Below are 24,274 nucleotides of genomic sequence, written 5' to 3' on the forward strand. Positions count from 1 at the left end.
GCCCAATCACCCAACCTGTCCAAATCATAATGGAGTTTCTCAGCATCCACCTCACAGCACACACGCCTACCCAGCTTTGTGTCATCTGCAAACTTGGAGATATTACATCTAGTTCCCTCATCTAGATCATTATATATATATATTGTGATTAGTTGGGGTCCTAGCACCGATCCCTGCAGTACCCCACTAGTCACTGCCTGCCACTCGGAAAAAGACCCGTTTATTCCAACTCTTTACTGCCTGTCTGCCAACCAGTTCGCTATCCAAGTCAGTACCTTATCCCCAATCCCATGTGCTTTAACTTTGCACGCCAATCTCTTATGCGGGACCTTATCGAAAGCCTTCTGAAAGTCCAAATACACCATATCCACTAGTTCTCCCTTATCTATTCTACCAATTACATCCTCAAAAAATTCCAGTAGATTAGTCAAGCATGATTTACCTTTTGTAAATCGATGTTGACTTTGTCCGATCCTGTCACTGTTTTCCAAGTGCTCTGCTATTACATCTTTTATAATGGGCTCTAGCATTTTCCCCACTACCGATGTCAGGCTTACCAGTACATAATTCCCCCTTTTCTCTCTACCACCTTTTTTAAATAGTGAGGTTACATTAGCTACCCTCCAATCCATGGGAACTATTCCAGAGTCTATAGAATTTTGGAAGATGACCAGCAATGCATCTACTATTTCTGGGGCCACTTCCTTAAGTACATTAGGATGTAGATTATCAGGCCCTGGGGATTTATCGGCCTTCAATCCCGTCAATTTCCCTAACACCATTTCCCTACAAATACTGATTTCATTCAATTCCTCCCTCTCATTGGACCCTATGTTCCCTGAAATCTCTGGAAGGTTATTTGTGTCCTCCTTTGTGAAGACAGAACCAAAGTATGTATTTCATTGGTCAGCCATTTCTTTGTTCCCCATTATAAATTCCCTTGATTCTGACTGCAAGGGACCTACGCTTGACTTCACCAATCTTTTTCTCTTCACATATCTATAGAAGCTTTTACAGTCACTTTTTATATTCCCTGAAAGCTTACTCCCATTCTATTTTCCCCCTCTTAATTGATCCCTTTGTCCTCCTTTGCTCAATCCTAAACTGCTCCCAATCCTCAGTTTTGCTGCTTTTTCTGGCCAATTTATATGTCCTCTCCTTGGATCTTATGCTATCCCTAATTTCCCTTGTTAGCCACGGTTGAGTTACCTTTTTTGTTTTATTTTTATGCCAAACAGGGATGAACAAATTCTGTAGTTCATCCATGCGATCTTTAAATGTTTGCCAATGCCTATCCACCGCCAACCCGTTAAGTAATGTTCCCCAATCCACACTAGCCAACTCGCACCTCATACCATCATAGTTTCCTTTATTAAATTCAGGACCCTAGTCTCTGAGTCAAATACTTCACTCTCCATCTTAATGAAGAATTCGATCATATTATGATCGCTCCTCCCCAAGGGACCTCGCACAACAAGATTGCTAATTAATCCTTTCTCATTACATAATACCCAGTCTAAGATGGCCTGATCTCTAGTTGGTTCCTTGACATATTGGTCCAGGAAACCATCCCGTATACACTCTAGGAATTCCTCCTCCACAGTATTGTTACTAATTTGGTTAGCCCAATCTATATGTAGATTAAAGTCACCCATGATAACTGCTGTGCCCTTATTGCACGCGTCTCTAATTTCCCGTTTAAGGGATTAATTAAGAAGGGGAAAATAGAGTATGAGAGTAAGCTTGCAGGGACCATAAAAACTGACTGTAAAAGCTTTTATAGATATGTGAAGAGAAAAAGATTGGCGAAGTCAAGTGTAGGTCCCTTGCAGTCAGAATCAGGGTAATTTATAATGGGGAACAAAGAAATGGCAGACCAATTAAATACATATTTTGGTTCTGTCTTCACAAAGGAGGACACAAATAACCTCCCAGAGATGTCGGGGAACATAGGGTCTGATGAAAGGGAGGAACTGAAAGAAATCAGTATTTGTAGGGAAATGGTGTTAGGGAAATTGACGGGATTGAAGGCCGATAAATCCCCAGGGCCTGATAATCTACATCCTAGGGCACTTACGGAAGTGGCCCTAGAAATAGTAGATGCATTGCTGGTCATCTTCCAACATTCGATGGAATCTGGAAAAGTACCCATGGATTCGAGGGTAGCTAATGTTACCCCACTATTCAAAAAAGGTGGTAGAGAGAAAATGGGGAATTACAGACCGGTAAGCCTGACATCGGTAGTGGGGAAAATGCTAGAGTCCATTATAAAAGATGTAACAGCAGAGCACTTGGAAAACAGTGACAGGATCGGACAAAGTCAACATGGATTTACAAAAGGTAAATCGTGCTTGACTAATCTACTGGAATTTTTTGAGGATGTAACTCGTAAAATAGGTAAGGGAGAACCAGTGGATGTGGTGTATTTTGACTTTCAAAAGGCTTTCGATAAGGTCCCACATAGGAGATTAGCTTGTAAAGTTAAGGCACATGGGATTGGGGGCAAGGTACTGATTTGGATAGAGAACTGGTTGGCAGACAGAAAGCAAAGTGTTGGAATAAATGGGTCTTTTTCCGAGTGGCAGGCAGTGACTAGTGGGGTACCGTAGGGATCGGTCCTTGGATCCCAGCTATTCACAATATATATTAATGATCTAGACAAGGGAACTAGATGTAATATCTCCAAGTTTGCAGACGACACAAAGCTGGGTGGGCGTGTGTGCTGTGAGGAGGATGCCAAGAAACTCCAGTATGATTTGGACAGGCTGGGTGATTGGGCAGAAGCATGGCAGATGCAATATAACGTGGATAAATGCGAGGTTATCCACTTTGGTGTCAAAAACAGGAAGGCAGATTATTATCTGAATGGCAATAGATTGGGAGAAGGGGAAGTGCAACGAGACCTGGGTGTCCTTGTGCACCAGTCGCTGAAGGTAAGCATGCAGGTGCAGCAGGCGGTTAAGAAGGCAAATGGTATGTTGGCCTTCGTAGCGAGAGGGTTTGAGTACAGGAACAAGGATGTCTTGCTGCAGTTGTACAGGGCCTTGGTGAGACCACATCTTGAGTATTGTGTGCAGTTTTGGTTGCCTTATCTGAGGAAGGATGTTCTTGCCATGGAGGGAGTTCAGCGAAGATTCACCAGGCTGATACCTGGGATGGCAGGAATGACGTATGAGGAGAGATTGGGTCGATTGGGCTTATATTCGCTGGAGTTTAGAAGAATGAGAGGGGATCTCATTGAAACTTATAAAATGTTGACAGGACTGGACAGATTAGATGATGGAAGGATGTTCCTGATGGTCGGGAAGTTCAGAACCAGGGGTCATCATCTACGGATAAGGGGTAAGCAATTTAGGACAGAAATGAGGAGGAATTTCTTCACCCAGAGAGTGGTGAACCTGTGGAATTCTCTACCACAGAAGGCAGTAGAGGCCAATTCATTAAATATATTCAAGAAGGAGTTGGATATATTTCTTAAGGCTAAAGGGATCAAGGGATATGGGGAGAAAGCAGGGACCGGGTACTGAAATTGGATGATCAGCCATGATCGCATTGCATGGCGGAGCAGGCTCGAGGGGCCGGATGGCCTACTCCTGCTCCTATCTTCTATGTTTCTATGTTAGACTGTGATAACAGTGAAGCTCTGCAGTAAATTATCAATACATTTTAATAAAGATGTTTTATCAGTTAGAATTTTTCTTAATTCTTGAAACTGAACATACTATTAAATAGAAGACATCGCAGGTGACATTTTGGTTTCTTATTTTCAGAATAATTAATTTTGAAGTACGTATTTGATTATTTCATTCCAACTTTGGTAATGCTGCCAGAAGTATAAACTTCTGACAACAGTGCTAAACCCATTAATTTGATATAATTAATGACCAAATCTTATATATGACTTTCCAAAGTCTCAGTGGTCACCCTCATCAATTCTATTTTCTTGTGGCCATGCATTAATTGTTTAATCTGTCTGTCTGTCTAGAATCATAGAATGGTTATAGCACAGAAGGAGGCCATTCGGCCTGTCGAGCCCACGCCAGCTCTCTGCAAGAGCACTTCAGCTAATCCCACTCCCCCCGCCCTTTCCCCGTAGCCCTCCAAATTTTTTCCTTCAGGTACTTATCCAATTCCCTTTTGAACGCCATGATTGAATCTGCCTCCACCACCCTTTCAGGCAGTGCATTTCAGATCCTAACCACTCGCTACGTAAAAAAGTTTCTCCTCCATGTTGCCTTTGTTTTTTTTGCCAATCATCTTAAATCTGTGTCCTCTGGTTATCAACTCTTCCGACAATGGGAACAGTTTCTCTCTATCTACTCTGTCCAGACCCCTCATGATTTTGAACATCTCTATCAAATCTCCTCTCAACCTTCACTGCTCTAAGGCGAACAACCCTAGCTTCTCTAATCTATTCACGTAACTGAAGTCGCTCATCCCTGGAATCATTCTCGTAAATCTTTTCTGCACCCTCTCTAAGGCCTTCACATCCTTCCTAAAGTGCAGTGCCCAGATTTGGACACAATACTCCAGTTGAAGCTGAACCAGTGTTTTATAAAGGTCCATCATAACTTCCTTGCTTTTGTACTCTATGCCTCTGTTTATAAAGTGCAGGATCCCGTATGCTTTTTCAACCGCTTTCTCAACCTGCCCTGCCACCATCAACGATTTGTGCACATATACCCCCAGGTCTATCTGTTCATGCGCCCCTTTTAGAATTGTACCCTTTAGTTTATATTTCCTCTCCTCATTCTTCCTACCAAAATGTATCACTTTGCACTTTTCTGCGTTAAATTTTATCTGCCACGTGTCCGCCATTTCATCAGCCTGTCTATGTTTTCTTGAAGTCTTCTTGAAGTCTATCACTATCCTCCTCACTGTTCACTATACTTCCAAGTTTTGTGTCATCTGCAAATTTTGAAATTGTGCGAAAAACAACTGTTTACCATGACTTTCTGTTTCCTGTCACATAGCCAATTTCATATCCATGCTGCCACTGTCCCTTTTATTCCATGGGCCTCAACTTTGCTGATAAGCCTATTATGTGACACTTTATCAAACGCCTTTTGGAAGTCCATATACACCACGTCAACCGCATTGCCCTCATCAACCCTCTCAACCCTCTCTGTTACCTCATCAAAAAACTCAGTCTATCTACTGACCGACCGACTGGCCTTTTGTAGGCCCAGTAATTCGGGTCCCAACGCGTGAGTAAGCACTGTGTACTCACGCGTGGGACCGATGGAATTGCCGGTTTTCTGCAGGCACCGCGCATGCGCAGGAAACCGGCATTTCCGATCCTCTGAACCAAGGGGTTCAGAGGTCGAATGTGTGTGCGCAGGAGTCTGCACGTGCGCGCTGAAATTCCTTTTTTTTTACAGGGTTGCCTGTGCGATAAGGCCTCCAGTTTTTACGCGAGAAAAAAGCAGACGTAAGTACTTAGTTTTAAAAGGTAAGTGGTCTATTAATTAAAGTTAGAAATTTTTTTCCACAGGTTTATTATTTTTAAAGACTTTACAGTAAGGTAAGTGTATTTTTAGACCCGATTTGTTAAAAAATTATTTTTTTCAAAAATTTGAATAATTGTTTAAATTAGTTTTTTACAGTTATTAATAGTTCATTTAATTAGTGGGATTTTTTTAAACTTTTATTTGAAGTTTAAGTACTGTTTTGGGCACCCGGAATTTTCATGAGTTTGACAGTTCTTACTATCAAACTCATGAATGAACTTTTGCAACCTCCGATTGGTTGCCCAGTGCTCACGTGATCCCAGCCGGCTCATCGAACTAACTACGCCGCTGGATCACGCAAGCACAGCGCGCCGGGAGCTGAACTGGGCCACTGACAGGAAATCCACGCAGGGCCAGGCTTCAACTGTCAGCGCACTATGTAAGTGTAGGTCGGGGGCTTGCACCCGCGGGAAGCCCCCGACACCAATTTCTGGGCCATTGTTTTGCGAGAACCATAGGACCATTAAATCTGAGCTCCAATTGGTCACCTTTTCTGATTGGTGGTGCTAAGCACCATCTTATGTCAAGCTCAGTTCTTAGTTATTAAATGCTGTATTTGAGTGTATAGTGTATATTTTATGAGTGTCAGATTATTTATTATTGTTACTAAATGCTATATGTATGTGTGGACTTTTTCAGTGCTATCACTTTGGCTCCATCCTTGTACTATCAATCATTAGAGAGGCACTCACTGTCAACTGAATATATTTTCTGTCAAGAGAAAAGAACCCAGCAGCTCTTTACCTCCATCAGCCGGTGGAGAATGGATAGGGCCAGGACTAGACCACCAGGCGCAGCTGCAATGACCACAGCAGGATTTTGGGTGGCAGACAAAAGAACTAAAGGAGCCAGGGATCATAGCAGGATTGAACGGCTTTGGGCCTGGGCTGACCGCGTGGAGTCTCAACCTTGGGTATCTCTAGTTCCAGTGTGATGATAGAATCCCAGGAGGTGCTGATGAGTACTGTGTGGCTCCACAGAGTTGGGCCTGCAGAATCAGAGAACCAGAGTCACGGTTGGAAATAATTAAAGTAATTAGAGTTGAGTGTGAGACGGTGTTTGCCTCTCTGTAATGCCTGCACCTGGAGGATTAATGCTCTGTGGCTCAGACTTGGCTTTTTATTTTTGTTTTGTTTTTAAGCAAGGGAAGCAGCATCATTATCAGTGGTTTCCACTCATTCCTCATGTTTCTACATAGCAACCATAGCAGCTGAGGAGTTGGGTGAAGGTTCACACACTGAAAAAAGATTTACAGTGGGGAAATCATGCATCAAGCATGTCTCCTCCACCTATTTTAAAAAGATGATTGGTTAGATCATAAGAGCACTATGGGAGGGATGAGTACAATATGAAATAACAGGTCTCATTAATAATTGATAACAATCTGTGATAATATTTCTAATTTTTTTATTTTGAGTTCATGACTTGAGTTCACAGTGGAGACAGGATGGGATAGGATTTGGGCCATGCTAAAACTGGGGAGGAGATGCTCTCCAACAACAGTAGCAACAGTAGCATAGGCTGCAGTTCTGGTTTTCCTGTAGTCAGGCTGCATCTGTACAGTCTGGGCTGCTGTAAATTTTAACCCTGGACTGTTTGCATAACAGCTGAAGTGAGTAAATCTGTGACAAATGTACACTGGACTGAATTGCATGAGAGCAAAAGAAAATGATTGGTACTCACTACCATGGAAGATCAACTAGTTGTAGAAACTAACCTTTAGCTGTTGAATATACCTATGACTTTTGAGGGAACAACAGTGGGTAAATATATATTGCGAGTGAAATTCGACTTCAGCGGCAGCGCAAAATGGACAATGACAAATCGGCTGCCCATTTTACACCCTGCCCATTATCTTTTCCATTGAGTTCAAGTAATTGTTTCATTGGTCTGTTCCTCTGTCTGTCTGTCTGCCTAGCTATCTATCTATCTCGTGCTGGGGCAGTCCAATTTCACAAAAGGGTCCTACAACAAGATTGGGTTGCTTGCTTAAGTATTTTAATATTTTTAATACTTTCAGTGCACGTCCTGGATGCCTACGGGGAAACTGATCCAATATGGAGGGCACGGAATGAGCGCGCACGCCCACTATATTGGACTCTTAGGCACCCATTTTATGCACGATTCAATTTATAGACCATTATGTTTCTTTGACCAGCTTGTAACTTTGAGGCTTAGCTTAAGTGGTAACATTCTTGTATCTGGGAAAGATGGATGTGGGTTTGGGCCCCACTCCAGGACTTGAACATAAAGGCCCTGAATTTCCGCTATGCCGCTATAACATAATTGGAGTTACAATGGCTCCAGATTGTGCTGTTTTCATACCCAAGCATAATTTTACCATTTTCAACAACTCTCTACGACGTACAAATGTGCATCAAATTAATATTCAAAAATTAAATACTGACTGCACAAACAGAACAACTGACTGACAACTGTATAATTCCCACAGTCACAGGGACAATGAAAATAAGGCACAAATTTCAGTATTTGTAACACAGTACTCACCTCAAGTAAGTACAAAGAACAAAAAAACCTTTCTAAATGTTTAGGTCTGATTTTAATGTCATGAAAAAAGGCACAAAATACTATTTTTACAGTAGCATTTTTTAGGACAGCATATGAGTCTGCTTAACGGACTTTGGGCTGGGTCATTAATTTATTTTATGATCCTTGGAGATACTAAAATAATTAATAATGTCATCCTAATTCTTTCAGACTCCTTTTAGGTATTTTATGTTTTTTGTTATCATTTCCTTTCTCTTTCATCAATTTGTTTCCTGCAAAGCTCAAATAGTTTCCTACCACTGCCATTTTAATTCACAGTATGAATAAATAGCCAACCGTATGAATCCAATGGCAATTTTCTGGGCCCTGATAATGTCTGCTGTTATCCTTCTCAATTAGAGTTTCTAAGTGGATTGTTTTTTGCCAAGGTTATGATGGAGTTTTTCAACTCCTGTTCCAATATTACAGAAGAACTCTCTCAAAATCTACTGGGACACTCCTCAGGCTAAAGTGGACTTCTGTGCCGGCTTGAATTTCAGACATCAGTTTTCATTTAACTATTCAGTGGCATAACATGTGAGTAATTGTGGGTAAAATGAAGCAACATAAATTCATAGCTATCATCCAGAACAAAATACAAGTTTGTATTCAGGTCATCATTGTGCCATAAAATACTTACCAATTCAGGCAGGTTTTGACTGTAGAAACGTAACTAACAGAAAGAACTTACATTTATATAGCACCTTTAATGTAGTAAAACATCCCAAGGTGCTTCACCGGTACGTAATTAGACAGAACTTGACACCGAGCCAAAGAAGAAGATATTACGACAAAAAGCTTCGTCAAAGAGGTAGATTTTAAAGAGCGTCTTAAAGGAGGAGATAAAGATGGAGAGGCAGAGAGGTTTAGGGAGGGAATTCTAGACCTTAGGGTCTAGACAGCTGAAGGTGTGGCTGTCTGTGGTGAGGTGAAGGAAATCGGGATGCACAAGAGGCCAGAGTTGGAGAAACGCAGAGTTTTCAGAGGGTTGTAGGGCTGGAGGAGGTTACAGAGATAGGGAGGGGTGAAGTCATGGATGGATTTGAACACGAGGATGATTTTAAAAGCATGGAGTTGGTGGACTGGGTGTCACTAAAGGTCAACTTGCATATGGGTGATGGGTGAGCGGGGTGGTGAGGGTTAGAATAAGGGCATTAGAGTTTTGAATGAGCTCAAGTTTATGGAGGGCGGAAGATGGGAGGCCAGCCAGGGAAGCATTGGAATAGTCAAGAAACGAAAGTGAGGGTTTCAACAGCAGATGTGCTGAGGCAGGTGCGGAGATGGGCAATGTTACAGAGGTGGAAGTAAACGGTCTTTGTGATGGAGAGGCTATGGGGTTGGAAGCTCAGCTCTATTTGCTAAAGCTTCGAAGTGCTTGGAATAGAATTTTAAAAGATATAAAACTGTCTCATTTTTTCGAGTTAATTTCTAGTGCAATATATAATTCAGCAGTTTTTATCACTTATTCTCGAAGGAAACATGCACCATAAATTGTAATGATAAAATACAAAATTTGTGCACAAGAAACAGGAATTTCGATTATTCTTCCTGAAAATTCAAGAATTTTGGGTGAGAAATTGTTCAAAGTGGAAATCATAAAAAGTATTTTATTGTCATGAATTTTCCTGAAACAATTTAAAAAGCTCATTTTATTCCGTGTGTTGTAATATAATTCTGTGTTTCAGATTTTATACGCTTCTGAAAATGTTTATGTAGATTTTTAACATTCAGTCACCATGTTTGAATATTGAGATATGGTCGACTGAAGCCTCTCCTCAGTTTTTTACTTGACAGTTAAGCTTGATGAAGGATGGCCTGATAACATGTTAATAGTGTTCTGAAGTTCAAATCGATTCTATTACAGGCACTTGGGGAAGGACCATATAAATAATCCAGAAGAGCTGGATTCTTTATACAGTCAGATAAAATGGCAGATCAAAGCACGTTTAAAAAAACCAACTGCATGAGATAATCTTCCAAGGTGCGATGAATTCACTGTAATGGGTACACATGTAGGGGTCGAAATTCGATTTTGGTGGTAGCGCAAAACAGGCAGTATCACATAGACTGCCTGTTACACTCCCCGCCCGATATTCAGTTCTATCGAAGTCAATGGGACAGAATTTCAAGCGTGGCATATAACAGGCGGCCGGTGTGCTATCGCCCGTTTAGCACTACCATCCAAGAGGAATTTGTACTCCATACTGTATTACAAGAGACACTATAGGCTGGATAACGAGTGCTTTAATTGTGGCTTTCTACAGTCCAGTTTATCCTCAGTTCGCTAAGACAGAGTGACCACGTGTCCATCATTCTTTAATTGGCACACTAATACTTAGGCCGAGAAATTGGATTGTGCGACGGCCGTTTTACAGGCGAAAACGGGCACCTAATGGTTTACTACAGCAGGCGGCGTGCACGGGTTCATTCCATGCCGAAGTACGCTGCTCGCCATATTGATAAAGGCTCCTCTGTAGGCGCCCAGGGCACACGCCTGAAACAGGCAGTAGGCCCTTTACATATGCACATAGGGAGCCTCTTTTACTGCCTTCTTCCACCCCGCCCCACCCCCGGACTCTCCTAACGTGCTCAGCTGCCATCTGAGCCGGCCGATCTTGTTGCCCCCCCCCCACCTCTGGAACCGGCGAGATGCCTCTGGGGCCGCAGCTTGCCGGTTATAAGCAAATGAGGCCGGCAGACCATTTTACCGTGGTCCTGCCGCCAGGCTCATTTGAGCATGATCCAATTTCTCAGCCTTAATCTCTGCTGCGTGCTCACTACTCAAAGATTCAAGTGTTAGGGAAAGTAAATATGGTGATTTTATATCAATTAACTAACAGTTTTCCTGAATCGCTATGTGTGACATGGAAGGGAAGATTTTTCAGATTGTTAAGGTGGAATAATAACTATGGTTGAAAAGAACTAAGAATGATAAACTGTTGTGAAATTTGTAAGTTTTGGAATCTAATTTTTAGAGGGAGGATATGCACAACAGATGTTTAGCCACGTCCAACAAATTAAATTACCAAATCAAACTATATTTATGAAACACAGAGGATTATTGTGCAAGCTCTGCTCATTTATTTAGTGGCTCAGTCATTAATTCTAATGAATGTTTCGGTGGATAAATGTGATGGTTAATTGCCTATGTGGCATGATGAACCAAAATAAATGAAGAAAAACACTCGCAACATATTTTGACTGCTTTTCTGTCTGAAGTGAAAGCTAGTCTGGTGCTAGTACGATAGCAAAATACTGCAGATGCTGGAAATCCGAAATAACAACAGAAAATGCTGGAAAAACTCAGCAGGCCAGGCAACATCCGTGGAGAGAAAATAGAGTCAACGTTTCGGGTGAAAACCCTTTGTCAAGAATAAAGAAGCACAGGAAATGAAATAGATTAAGAGGCCAGGCTGGGAGAGAACAAAAGAGAAGAAGAGACATTAAGAGGTATTCAAAATGAGACGCGATGGTGATGGGACTAGTGGAGACAAAAGACGGCTCTAGATTAGGTGTGAAATGCGCTGGCTGAATGGGAGACAGCTGCCATGTGGGAGAGAGAAAAACAAAAAGAAAGGGGGGGGGGGGGGAAAGGCCAAAACAAAGGTGTGGATAAAAAATATAAGTAAAAATGTAATAGGGGCCGAGGTTATGATCTGAAATTGTTGAACTCGATATGGAGTCCAGAAGGCTGTAAAGTGGCTAATCGGAAGATGAGGAACAGCACCAATTATAACCAAAATCATTGTCCACAGGTTCTACCATTTTGGATTAAATCATTGGGTTGAATTTTGAGGGCAACCACCCAGCGAAAACGGGGCAGTCGCACCGGAAAATCGCAAGGAAAGACTTACCGCCCATTTCCCGCCATTGCTGTTGTCACAGCGATCCTCCCCTGGGCCTACCGCAGGGTGTCTGGAGTGTTCCTCTGAGTTAGGCGATAGGCCCATTTAAAATGCATATCGGGGTCCAAGAAGTACATTAGATCCCGATTACCATTTAAGGAGAGTACTGGGTGGAGCATGCACCACGGAGGTACTCTCCGGTATCAGCTGACGGCCCAGCCGGAGAGTATCCCACAAGTATGTCTGTGTTTATTTTTGTGGGACCAGGAGTTCCCTTCTGATCCCCACAGAAGTACTGTGGGTCACCGTTGGCCCGGGCTCGGTCTCTTTGACCTCACTTCACCCTGCATTCCCATGATCTACCAGCAGCTGCTCCAGTCTCCCAGCCAGCCAATATTCCTGTGGGCCAAAACCGCCAATCTGCCTCCAGTCTCCTATCTGGTGTCCACATTTCGCCAGTCTATGGCCTATGGTAAGGTACCACTTATAGCAGGGTCATTACTTTGGTGGTAATCATCCTGTTGAAATAATTACTGCAATTCATATTTTCTTCAGTGAGTTAATATGGATTGTATGCATTCCCACAAATGAACTAAAACACCAATTGAACCAAGTATAAGGGCTCCACCAGACTCAAATAACAACATCAACTTGTATTTATATAGCGCCATTAACATAGTAAAACGTCCCAAGGCGCTGCACAGAAGTATTTTAAGACAAAAGATTTGACACCGATCCACATAAGGAGAAATTAGGGCAGGTGACCAAAAGCTTGGTCAAAGAGATAGGTTTTAAGGAGCATATTCCAGCAGGATCAGCAGCAGAGGTTACCAGCGGGAGTAATGGCTGGAATCACATCTCACAGGATTTTCGCCTTCACTGGATAAACCAGCCTCCAAAGATGTTCCGATCTTCTGCAAGCCCGAGGTCATGGGAACTCCCAACTTAGGGAGTCTCCATCCTCTTTGCATCAATGGCATTGTAACAGACTGTTGGAGGTTACACCCCTTACAAGACCCCATGGGAGCTCCCAGTGCAGGCCAGGTCCCGGCGTATTTGGTTTCCGGACTGTTTGCTGGTCATTCTGCAATATCCCTCCATATTTACAGTGGGATTGCACCAGAAAGGCCATAGATTTTTCAGTTCCACAGAAACTTGGATACCGTGAACAATGGTGAAATCCTTCAACCAGACCCACAAAAGTTATCTACATAATGCACAAACTAACCTAGATTCAGGGACCTCCTTTGTCCAATATTCCCTGCTTCAATGCTGCTCTTGTGAATTAAAATCATGATGCGACTTCAAATTTTGCAGAACTTTTTTCTGCTGCACTTTCTTGCTGAACCTGTTTATCAGTGTTAAAGATAGACTGATGTTCTCTTGGCGTTTTTGGTCATCCTGGATAGTGCCCCTCCATTCTTGGCATGCTTAATGGTGATATTGATGTCTTCACTCCAGAATGATATGAATGACCAAACATTTATGTATTTGAATTGGAGATCACAATGCTTGTGATATTTTCATGCCTCTGTGCTTCATCTCCAGAAAAACACCTGAAAATTTGGGGCCTGGTCTCCTGCTATAACTCCAGTGGGAGACCGATGGAACCTCCCACTCCCCACCCACCTCAATATGATAGAAACCCGATTGTGCTGAGTCTCTGCCATTTCTAGTTTTCAACTTACTTTGTAACGGGTGGAACCTTTGTCTGCCTCTTACAAAGTAAATGTTGGGAGGGAGAATGGTGGAGTCAGGTGTAGGGACTCTCTCTTTACTGAGTTCCCACTAGCCTGGCTTAGTCATGACCCGACATATCTCTGAAGACTGGTTCGCCGAATGAGATGAGGTATATCAATCTCCAGTTGAATGAAGGTGGGCCATGTCAGTGGGGTCCAGGCCATGGAAGCAGCCTGGACCCACCAAGGAATAGGCTGATTTAAAAAAAATTAGATTGATCACCTTACATAGATGGGTGTGACTGGGGGCTGGAGGGGGGATTCTCTGAGAAAGTCCTCTTGCCACATTGGTAGGCAGGTAACAGAATTTCAGCAGATGAGTCCATGTTGTCCATGCAAGTTTAAGTGCCCTCCGACTAACCCCTACGGGCACGGTTGGTGCTGGAGGGCACCAGTGAGCACAATCCTGGCATGTCTGCCAAGATTATGTCCCGCAGAATTTTGGGGGCCTTGGTTTATATTATTGGCCAGGTTGCTACTTGTGTTCTGTGACTATTTTTGCTTCTTTCCGGCAAGTGCTGTTTAAATGAACCCTGCTTGAAAATCAATTAACTCAGTAGAATATCTTTAATATCATTAAACTGCTTGATTGCAGCTCAGTTTTCAGTTTGGCTGAAACTTTTGCTGATTAGAATACCAACAAACCAACAAAAAATGTTGCATCGTGACAGTTATACTTTCAGTAAATAAAGAATGTGTCCTTGGTGACAGATGTGGCGGGGTTTTTTTTACCTCAAAGTGAAGCATCTATAAATCACAAGTGCTGGAAACACAACTGAGTTCTGATGGTTCTGTCGCCTGAGTGACAGAATACCAGCAATTAACCATCATTCTATTTATTCTATGGGTGTGTGCTTGCTTGTGGAAGCCATCTTATTCTTAAAATGGGCAGTTTTATTTTTCTCTTCAGTGCTGAAGGGACCTCCTTACCCTGATAGCATGCAGGTTTGAAGACGACAGGCAGTAGTCCCATTCTCAGGTTTACCCCAGTGAGACTTTGAACCAGCCACTGGGATCTGTGTGAGACCATCATGCAGTCACATACGCCATGACCTTTCCTTTATACCTCGGGAGAAACACTTAATTCTATTTAACACCTCAAACGAAATCAGAAACTGTGAGGAGAACCACATCGCCCCACTCATTGTTCTAGGAGATCAACGCACTAAACCATTAAGATATCAGAGGACTGGAGATCAATGAGTTTCACTGGCTCTTTACTGGGCCAGTATAAGGAGAGGAAAGAAACTAGCAGAAATAATCATTTGTTAAATGCATCTCCTGCCAGTCAGTCAGTGAAGGTGAAGTATGGGAAGAGATATGCAACCCAGACTGTCACACTTTGAGAATGACAGGAGAAATGGAGATGCAGGTAATGGGTGGAGATCTGAAGGGGTGGGTGTTGCAATTAAAATGTAACTAAAAATAAATGTATTCAGAAAAGAACTTGTCCCATTGTCGCTTGCCAAGTGTTATTTCACACGTGAGTTATTTTTTGATCTTCACATGTGCCAAATGCTTACCCTGTGTGCAGTGACATTACCAATGATGATCAGAGCATAAACATTTCAATTTTAGTAAATTCAGTATTAATGAATGATGAAGACAATGATTGTAAAATGTGAAGCTGGAAGATCAGAACGTTTTGATTATAAATTATTAAAAATACAAAGCCACAGCTGAGAGACACATCTGAGTGTTCTTTATTCCCCTGTGGCAACCTTTCAAATCTTTTGCCAAGTTCCAAGGAAAATCATTAGAGGGTATAAAAGTTTATTAAGAGAAATGACAGCCTTTCTAAAAATAGACTGAGTTAAATTAATATTGCCTGTTGAACCTTATGATCTATGCTAGTGCTTATTGAACGTTTGATTCTGTAATCATGATTGTGGTATTGATGAAGTATAATTTTTCAAGTCTCAATTATCTCAGAATTTGCAAAATGTCATAACATGAGGCTACCACTTCAGTAGTGGAAATAATAAGCAGCAGCATTCCGTATTTAACTACAGCAGAAGGGTGAATATATTTACATTTAAAGTCTACTAACTGATCTCGTGTGACATTGCTCATGTTGAGTCAGAATGGATACTATCTTACAAGAGGAGCATCATACCATGTAATGTACAATATTATATATTTCTAACAGGTCTCCTATCGCATTACTCACAGAAATGTCGCTTTCTGTAACTGTGGGCTGAATTTTAATGTGGAAGAACGCATGGGTTTGGGTGCGGGTGGGAGGTTAACACCATTGAATTTGACAGTGCGTGGGGAAGCCGGCTCCAACCCGCCGACTTCCGCATTTGACTGGGGCGTGTTAGGCTGCGTGCATGCAACCCCTTCAGGAGAGGCGGGTTGTCAATTTCCATTTGCTAATTGCTCAATTAGAGTGATAGTGACACGCTGTTTTCAGTTTAATGTCGGGTCCACGGGTTTCCCGAGCTTCCTGAAACTCACCAGTGAAACCGAGGCAAGTACACAGCGGCAACTGAGGGGGCTGAAGCAATCTCTGACAAAGGTGCCAATAAATACTCAGTACTCACAGCTGCTTTCTTACCTGCTAGTGGGAAAGGGCTTGTTCACAGTACTTTTGCTGAGAGGTTACTTTGTACAGTTCAGAGGTTACTTTCTACACTTTGGAGGTTGCTCTATCACATCAGGATGGGTGCCGCTTATGCTGCCTTAGATTGGACCTCAGATGAGGACCAAGATGACCCGCACCAGCAACAGCACCTGCAGCCTGATGCTCACAGACCTGTAGCTGTACAGCAGAGAGGGAACCGGCACAGAGGGGACCGGCACAGAGGGGACCTGCAGAGAGGTGATGCTCACAGTAGGCACTACCCACGAAACAGTCTACAGGCATACGCTCAGTTTCTTTGACATGTCTGAACACCACTATCTAAGGAAGCTCAGGATATCATGTCAGGTGGTGGCAGACATCTGCAGCTTTCTAGAAGAAGACTTGCTGCCTGGTGGACTTGGTGGCCACGCATTACCAGTGGCTGTCAAAATCACCATCGCCCTCAACTTTTTTGCCTCCAGACCCTTCCAGGACTCTGCCACCAACATATGCAGGATCTCCCAGTTGGCCGCCCACAAATGCATGAGACAGGTGACAGATGGGCTGTTTGCCAGGACCGGCAATTATGTCAATTTTGCCAACAATGATGCTGTGGTAAACCACTGTTTGTATTCCACTGTGTACATGCCTGGACATGCCTCGGCTGACTCCTCCCACAAGTCCTAGTATAAAGGTGACTGCTCCCCAGCCCTTTGTATTCTGGACCGGTCGACCACTCGAGGCAGACCTTCATTCTTTTGTTAATAAAAGCCTTTAGTTACTCTCTTAACTCTCAGTCTTTTATGAGTAATTGATAGCGCATCAATTTTATTAACAAAATTTTTATAATGGAGAAGATCCTCACACCAGCATGCCTGGACTTAGATCATCGGGAGGCGGACTCATCCACCAAGTTTACTCACTGGCTTAAGTGTTTCGAAAAATTCCTGACCGCCTCCGCAGCAATCAAATCGGACGAGGACAAACTGGATGTCCTGACCTCCAAAGTGAACCACCGAGTGTACTCGGTCATCCAAGACGCGACCTCGTACGTGGACGCTATCAAGCTCCTCAAGGACCAGTACACGCGCCCAGTGAACGAAGTGTACGCCAGGCACCTTCTGGGGAGTCGTAAACAACAACCTGGGGAATCGACCGTGGAATACCTTCAGGCACTGTCTGTGCTTGGCCGGGCCTGTGGTTGTAAGGATGTAAAGGCCGCCGTGTACACAGAGGAACTTATCCGGGACGCTTTTGTAGCGGGCCACAGATCCAATTACACCCGACAGCGACTGTTGGAGCAGAGTGACCTCGACCTCAATAAGGCCTCTGAACTCGCACTATCATTAGATGCAGCCTACCGGGGCATGGGTGCCTACTCCTCTGCACCGTGGACGCCGCGGGGAATGACAGCCTGGGACACGGTAGGACCGCCTCATAGCGCCGTGCCACCCCAGCCACACCCCAGCAACGGCCCAACTACCGCAGCAGTGTCCCAAGGCCAGACAGCAGTGCCCCAAGGCCAGAAATGCTACTTCTGTGGCCAGGCAAAACACCCCAGAGCGCGCTGCCCGGCAAATAACGCGATCTGCTCGGGCTGCGGGAAGAAGGGACACTACGCTAGCGTCTGCAGGGCCAAAGCCACCCCGAACCCCAGCAGCGCCGCGTGTGGGCCATGCGGGCCGCCATCTTGGGCCTCCCCGGCCATGTGCGAACCACCGGTACAGCAGCCATTTTGGACGCCTCCAGCCACATGGGGATCATGGACGCCGCCATCTTGGACGACAGCCGGAACGCAGCAGGCCCCCAACACCGCCTCATCTGATACCCGCAGCGACACACCGACCCCTACGCTGGCATCCGTTACACTGGACCAAGCGAGACCGCACCAGCTGGCCAGTTCCACAATGGACATTAAGGTAAATGGCCACGATACAATCTGCCTTTTTGACTCTGGGAGCACGGAGAGCTTCATCCACCCCGACACGGTGCGACGTTGCTCTCTCCCAGTCCTGCCTGCACACCAGCGGATTTCTATGGCCTCCGAGTCCCAGTCGGCGGACATCGGCGGCTACTGCGTGGTGACACTCGTAGTAGACGGGACTGTGTACGATCATTTTAAACTTCTGGTCCTGCCCGACCTCTGCGCTGCCGTCCTGCTGGGGTTAGATTTTCAGTGCCACCTTAAAAGTGTTACGATGGCGTACGGTGGACCCCTACCCCCACTCACAGTCCGCAGCCAGCAGCTTCCAAATTGCCCGCCGCGCACCAGGTGCAACCTCTCCACACTCAGAGTCACCCCCCGCCCCCCACTGTTTGCTAACCTCACCCCCGATTGTAAGCCCATCGCCACAAAGAGCAGGCGATACAGTGCCGGGGACAGGGTTTTCATTAAAACCGAAGTGGAGCGGCTCCTGAAGGAAGGGATTATTGAGGGCAGCACCAGCCCCTGGCAAGCCCAGGTTGTGGTCGTTAAGACCGGCGAGAAGCAGTGCCTGGTCATCGACTACAGCCAGACAATAAATCGCTACACCCTGCTGGACGCCTACCCACTCCCCCGCATAGCTGATATGGTCAACCAGATCGCGCAGTACCGCGTCTTCTCGACCATTGACCTGAAATCAGCGTACCACCAGCTCCCTATCCGCCCTGAGGACCGCCAGTATACTGCCTTTGAGGCAAACGGCCACCTCTATCACTTCCTTAGGGTTCCCTTTGGCGTCACCAACGGGGTCTCCGTCTTCCAAAGGGAGATGGACCGGATGGTAGATCAAAATGCGTTGCAGGCCACTTTCCCATATCTGGACAATGTGACCATCTGCGGCCGTGACTTGCAGGACCATGACGCAAACCTCGAAAAATTCCTCCGCACCGCCCAACTCTTGAACCTGACATATAACAAGGAGAAGTGCATATTCCGCACAAACCGCCTCGCCATCCTTGGCTGTGTTGTGGAACACGGAGTCATCGGCCCCGACCCCGACCGGATGCGTCCCCTTATGGAACTCCCACTGCCCCACTGCCTCAAGGCCCTGAAGAGGTGCCTAGGGTTTTTCTCCTATTACGCCCAGTGGGTCCCCTACTATGCGGACAAGGCCCGTCCGCTGATCAAGTCCACCTCTTTTCCCTTGACGGCAGAGGCCCGCTTAGCCTTCCACCGTATCAAGGAGGACATTGCCAAAGCCACCATGCACGCAGTGGACGAATCCATCCCCTTCCAGGTGGAAAGCGACGCGTCCGACTTTGCCCTGGCCGCTACCCTCAATCAGGCGGGGAGACCCGTGGCCTTCTTTTCACGAACCCTCCAAGGCCCGGAGACCAGACACTCCGCTGTTGAGAAGGAGGCCCAGGCGATTGTGGAGGCTGTGCGTCATTGGAGGCACTACCTGGCCGGAAAACGATTTACCCTGCTCACTGACCAGCGTTCAGTTGCTTTCATGTTTAACAACAAGCAGAGGGGCAAAATCAAAAATGACAAGATCTTGAGGTGGAGAATCGAACTTTCCACCTACAATTACGAGATCTTGTACCGGCCCGGGAAGCTCAATGAACCCCCGGATGCGCTATCGCGTGGCACCTGCGCCAGCGCGCAGATTGATAGACTGCGGGCCCTCCACAATGACCTCTGCCACCCGGGGGTCACCAGGTTCTTCCACTTCATCAAGGCCCGCAACCTGCCTTACTCTATTGAGGAGGTCAGGACCATGACCAGGAACTGCCAAATCTGCGCTGAGTGCAAACCGCACTTTTATAGACCAGACAGGGCCCACCTGATAAAAGCCACTCGCCCCTTCGAGCGCCTGAGCGTTGATTTTAAAGGGCCTCTCCCCCCCTCCGACCGCAATGTGTACTTCCTCAATATTATTGATGAGTACTCCCGTTTCCCGTTCGCCATCCCTTGCCCGGACATGACCAGTGCCACGGTCATTAAATGTCTGAACGACCTCTTCACCCTGTTCGGTTTCCCCAGCTATATCCATAGCGACCGGGGCTCATCGTTTATGAGCGACGAACTCCGTCAGTACCTGCTAACTAGGGGTATTGCCACAAGCAGGACCACCAGTTACAACTCCCGGGGGAACGGACAGATGGAAAGAGAAAATGCGACAGTTTGGAAGGCCGCCCTGCTAGCCTTAAAGTCTAGGGGCCTTCCGACCTCCCGCTGGCAGGATGTGCTCCCCGATGCGCTCCACTCTATTCGGTCACTGCTCTGCACTGCCACTAACGCCACCCCTCATGAGAAAATGTTTGTCTTCCCAAGGAAGTCCGCATCGGGGACATCGCTACCGCCATGGCTGACGTCCCCAGGGCCGGTCCTACTGAGAAGACACGTGAGGACCCATAAAACGGACCCCCTGGTCGAGAGGGTCGACCTCCTCCACGCCAACCCCCAGTATGCTTACATTGCATACCCGGACGGGCGGGAGGACATAGTCTCCATAAGAGACCTTGCACCCTCGGGGGCCGCAGTAACCCACTACTCACTACCACCCCCCCCCCCCACGACCCGATATCCAGCCCCAGCAGACGGCAGGCCTGGGCCCCGCGACCCGCTCGACATCTACAAGGACGACACGCCTGTGCCACAGCCTACGCAGGACTCGACGCCGGAAGCTCCACTACCCCTGCCGTCGCCACACCGATCACAGCGGCAGACAAGACCTCTGGAGAGACTCCAATACACTAACTTTTAATACACTTCACCCCGCCGGACTCAATTTTAAACAAGGGGTGAATGTGGTAAACCACTGTTTGTATTCCACTGTGTACATGCCTGGACATGCCTCGGCTGACTCCTCCCACAAGTCCTAGTATAAAGGTGACTGCTCCCCAGCCCTTTGTATTCTGGACCGGTCGACCGCTCGAGGCAGACCTTCATTCTTTTGTTAATAAAAGCCTTTAGTTACTCTCTTAACTCTCAGTCTTTTATGAGTAATTGATAGCGCATCAGATGCCAGTCAGAATGAGCGGGCACTCAGCTTTCCGGCTCTGGCCGGCTTCCCACAGGTGCAGGGCACCATCGCCTGCATGCATGTGACAATCCGGGCACCCCAGAACAACTAGGAGTATTCGTCAACTGCATCAATGTACAGCTGGTGTGCAACCATAAAAAGATGTTTATGCAGCTGTGAGCAAGATTCCCAGGCAGCTGCCATGAAAGGATGGTAGAGGCAGAGACCCTCATCACATTTAAAAATGGTGTGGAGATGCCGGAGTTGGACTGGGGTGGACAAATGTAAGAAGTCACACAACACCAGGTTATAGTCCAACAGCTTTATTTGAAATCACAAGCTTTCGGAGCGCTGCTCCTTCGTCAGGTGAAGTGGAGAAATGCATAAAGACACAGCCCATATAGTCAGAGAATAATGTCAGATGTTTACAGGTAATCTTGCCAACTGCCATTTATCACACCTCGGCAGAGAGATAATCACAGCAATCAAAGGTGTGAATGGTGTCCAAACAGGTCAGCCAGGAAAACATTACGTCAAAGAACAATGAGGTGGGGTCACAAGGGGTCAAATATTGCAGATGCTGGGGTCTGTATGAAAAACTGGGAGGGAACACTCCTGCCTGGTGATTGTTGCGCGGTGTCCGTTCATCCGTTGTCGCAGTGTCCCAGTTGGGGAACACTTCAGCAGTCAGGGACATTCAGCCTCCGATCTTCGGGTAAGCATTCTCCAAGGCGGCCTTCGAGACACACGACAATGCAAAATCGTCGAGCAGAAACTGATGGCCAAGTTCCGCACCCATGAGGACGGCCTCAACCGAGATCTTGGGTTCATGTCACGCTACATGTGGCCCCACCTGACGCAGGGTCATCCAGACTCGAGTCGACATTGGCTTGTTCTCTCTACACAGATGCAGCCGGACCTGCTGTGATTGCCAGCAAAAAAAAAAATTTTTTTTTGTCTTTTTTTGTTTTTCATACAGAGGTGTGATAAATGGCAGTTGGCAAGATTACCTGTAAACATTTGACATTATTCTCTGACTATATGGGCTGTGTCTTTGTGCATTTCTCCACTTCACCTGATGAAGGAGCAGCGCTCCGAAAGCTTGTGATTTCAAATAAAGCTGTTGGACTATAACCTGGTGTTGTGTGACTTCTTACACATTTAAAAAGTACTTGGATATGCACTTGAAGTGCCATAACCTACAAGACTACGGACCAAGTGCTGGAAAGTGGGATTAGGGTGAATAGCTCTTTGTTGGCCGGCATGGACGAGATGGGCCGAATGGCCTCCTTCTGTTCTGTAAATTTCTATGATTCTATGATGTTTTAGTCATGTGGCAGTCAAAGCTCCCTGAGCTCTTTGGACCTTAAAGCAGACTTAAGGGGTGGCTGCTCGGTGGCAGGGGATACCCACTGCAAACTTGGCTCATGACACCCGTTAGAAACTGTCCACTGAAGCCCAACAGCGCAACAGTGTATGTCATATCATCACTAGATGAGTGATTGAACAGGCCATCGGCATGCTGAAGATGTGCTTCAGGTGCCTGGACAGATTTGGAGGCGCCCTTCAGTACTCACCAACCAGGGTCTTCAGAATGGTTGTGGTTTGCTGAGCTCTGCACAACATTGCACAACAGTGAGGCTTCGACCTGCAGGAGGAACAAGACAAAGAGCTCAGATCCTCCTTGGATGATTCGGAGGGGGAGGAGGAAGAAGAGGAGGAGGATGAAGAGGCCAATGCACCCTCAGCTTCTCACATTGTTGCCAGGGATGCCCTTATGCAGGGATGCAAGGTTCACTTAAGTTGCACCAGAAAATGCAACGGCCACCCTTTCCCCTTCCCCTCCACAATGCCACGGACACAAAGCAGTCCTGCAACCAACCAACCATCCCTTCAACATCCCCCCCATTGGTCCCCATTAAGTCATGTTTTCACATTCATCATCAAACAAGTTAGAAGGCCACTTACCACCCAACACCCAAGAATGGACAAGGTGGGAAAGTGGTGAAAAAGAATAACTTTTACGTTAGCTAAATAACGAACAAAAACTTATCAAACCAACATTTTCTCAAACACCCGTGTGCATACCCTTGTGCAACTGCAAAGCCAAACTCTTCCTTTTTCTACTACTTCTATGTGGTGCAACCTGTGTGGCTTCAGCAGAGGTAGAGGCCGACTGCTGACATCCCTGCTCTGATTGCTGAGATGCTCTTGACCGATGTCCTCTGGGTTTTGGAGCCCGTGAGGGCCCCGCCAAAGATTGCACCTGTACTGTGCAGGGGCAGACTCGGCCATTGGGAGACGAAGCAGCATGTGGGCTACTTACTGCGAGGTAGGCTGTGGGTGAAAAGCCGAAGCGCTTTGAGTGGAGTCCCCACTTCCATGACCCCTTTCGCCATCATCCCTCTCATGGACCAGCCGCACTTCACTGCTACCATTGTGCTGGAGGACACTTTAGTGCAGATCAGTGCAGTCCTGTAAGGCCAAGGCTAAGGCATCTGTCAACCTATTTAAGGTGGCAGACATGTTGGCATCCAGAATCTGCACAGTGGTGTTGAAGGCATGCATAGACTTATTTGATTGGTGCGTATGACGGTCCATGGCGGTGTGCACTCTATCCATGGAAGAAGACATCATCTCAATGGCCTGTGACATCACCCCCTTCAAACTTGAGGTGGACTGCTCCAATCTCTCTGCAATTGCGTGAATTCCACTTTGAAGGCCTGTCAGTACATTGCACAATGTCTGCTGCTGCTCAATGATTCTCCTCTTCGTCGACAGCCCCAGAGGTACAGCATCTGTGTCCAGCTGAGCAGAGCTTGGAGAGGGCTGTGCCCTCTGACGTGGCCTCTCCACTGCTGTCCCGATCTCCACCATCTGCTTTTGCTCACTTGTGAAGTGTGCGTCACCAGCTGAAAACCCAACTATCTGCCTTACTGGTCCCACCGAAGTGGGAGTATCTGAGCTGGTGCCTGGTCTGCACGATTCCTGTGTCAGTGCACCCTTGGAAGGACTCGGCTCCTCTGAGGAATCACCGTCAGCGACCTCCACCGACTGCTGCTGCACGCGTGAAGGCCCTGTAGGAGATAAAAGACATGAATTAATCCTGGCATAC

General features: G+C 46.1%; 1 protein-coding gene across 6 annotated transcripts in view; it reads left to right on the forward strand.

Annotated features, from left to right (window-relative positions):
- The window catches only part of sgcg (sarcoglycan, gamma), a 1,055,765-nt gene that overhangs the window by 29,492 nt on the left and 1,001,999 nt on the right, over positions 1–24,274 (forward strand). Inside the window, exon 1 of one of the 6 annotated variants that reach the window (XM_085999187.1) lies at positions 8,576–8,594. The exons of the other annotated variants lie outside the window; for them this stretch is intronic. The gene's annotated coding sequence lies outside the window, so the exon portion shown is untranslated. Of the gene's footprint in view, positions 1–8,575; positions 8,595–24,274 lie in introns of those variants that run through there. 6 annotated transcript variants of the gene reach the window in all.

Source organism: Somniosus microcephalus, chromosome 10, assembly GCF_052327205.1.
Source record: "Somniosus microcephalus isolate GS21.2 chromosome 10, FLI_Smic_1.0, whole genome shotgun sequence".
NCBI lineage: Eukaryota > Metazoa > Chordata > Chondrichthyes > Squaliformes > Somniosidae > Somniosus > Somniosus microcephalus.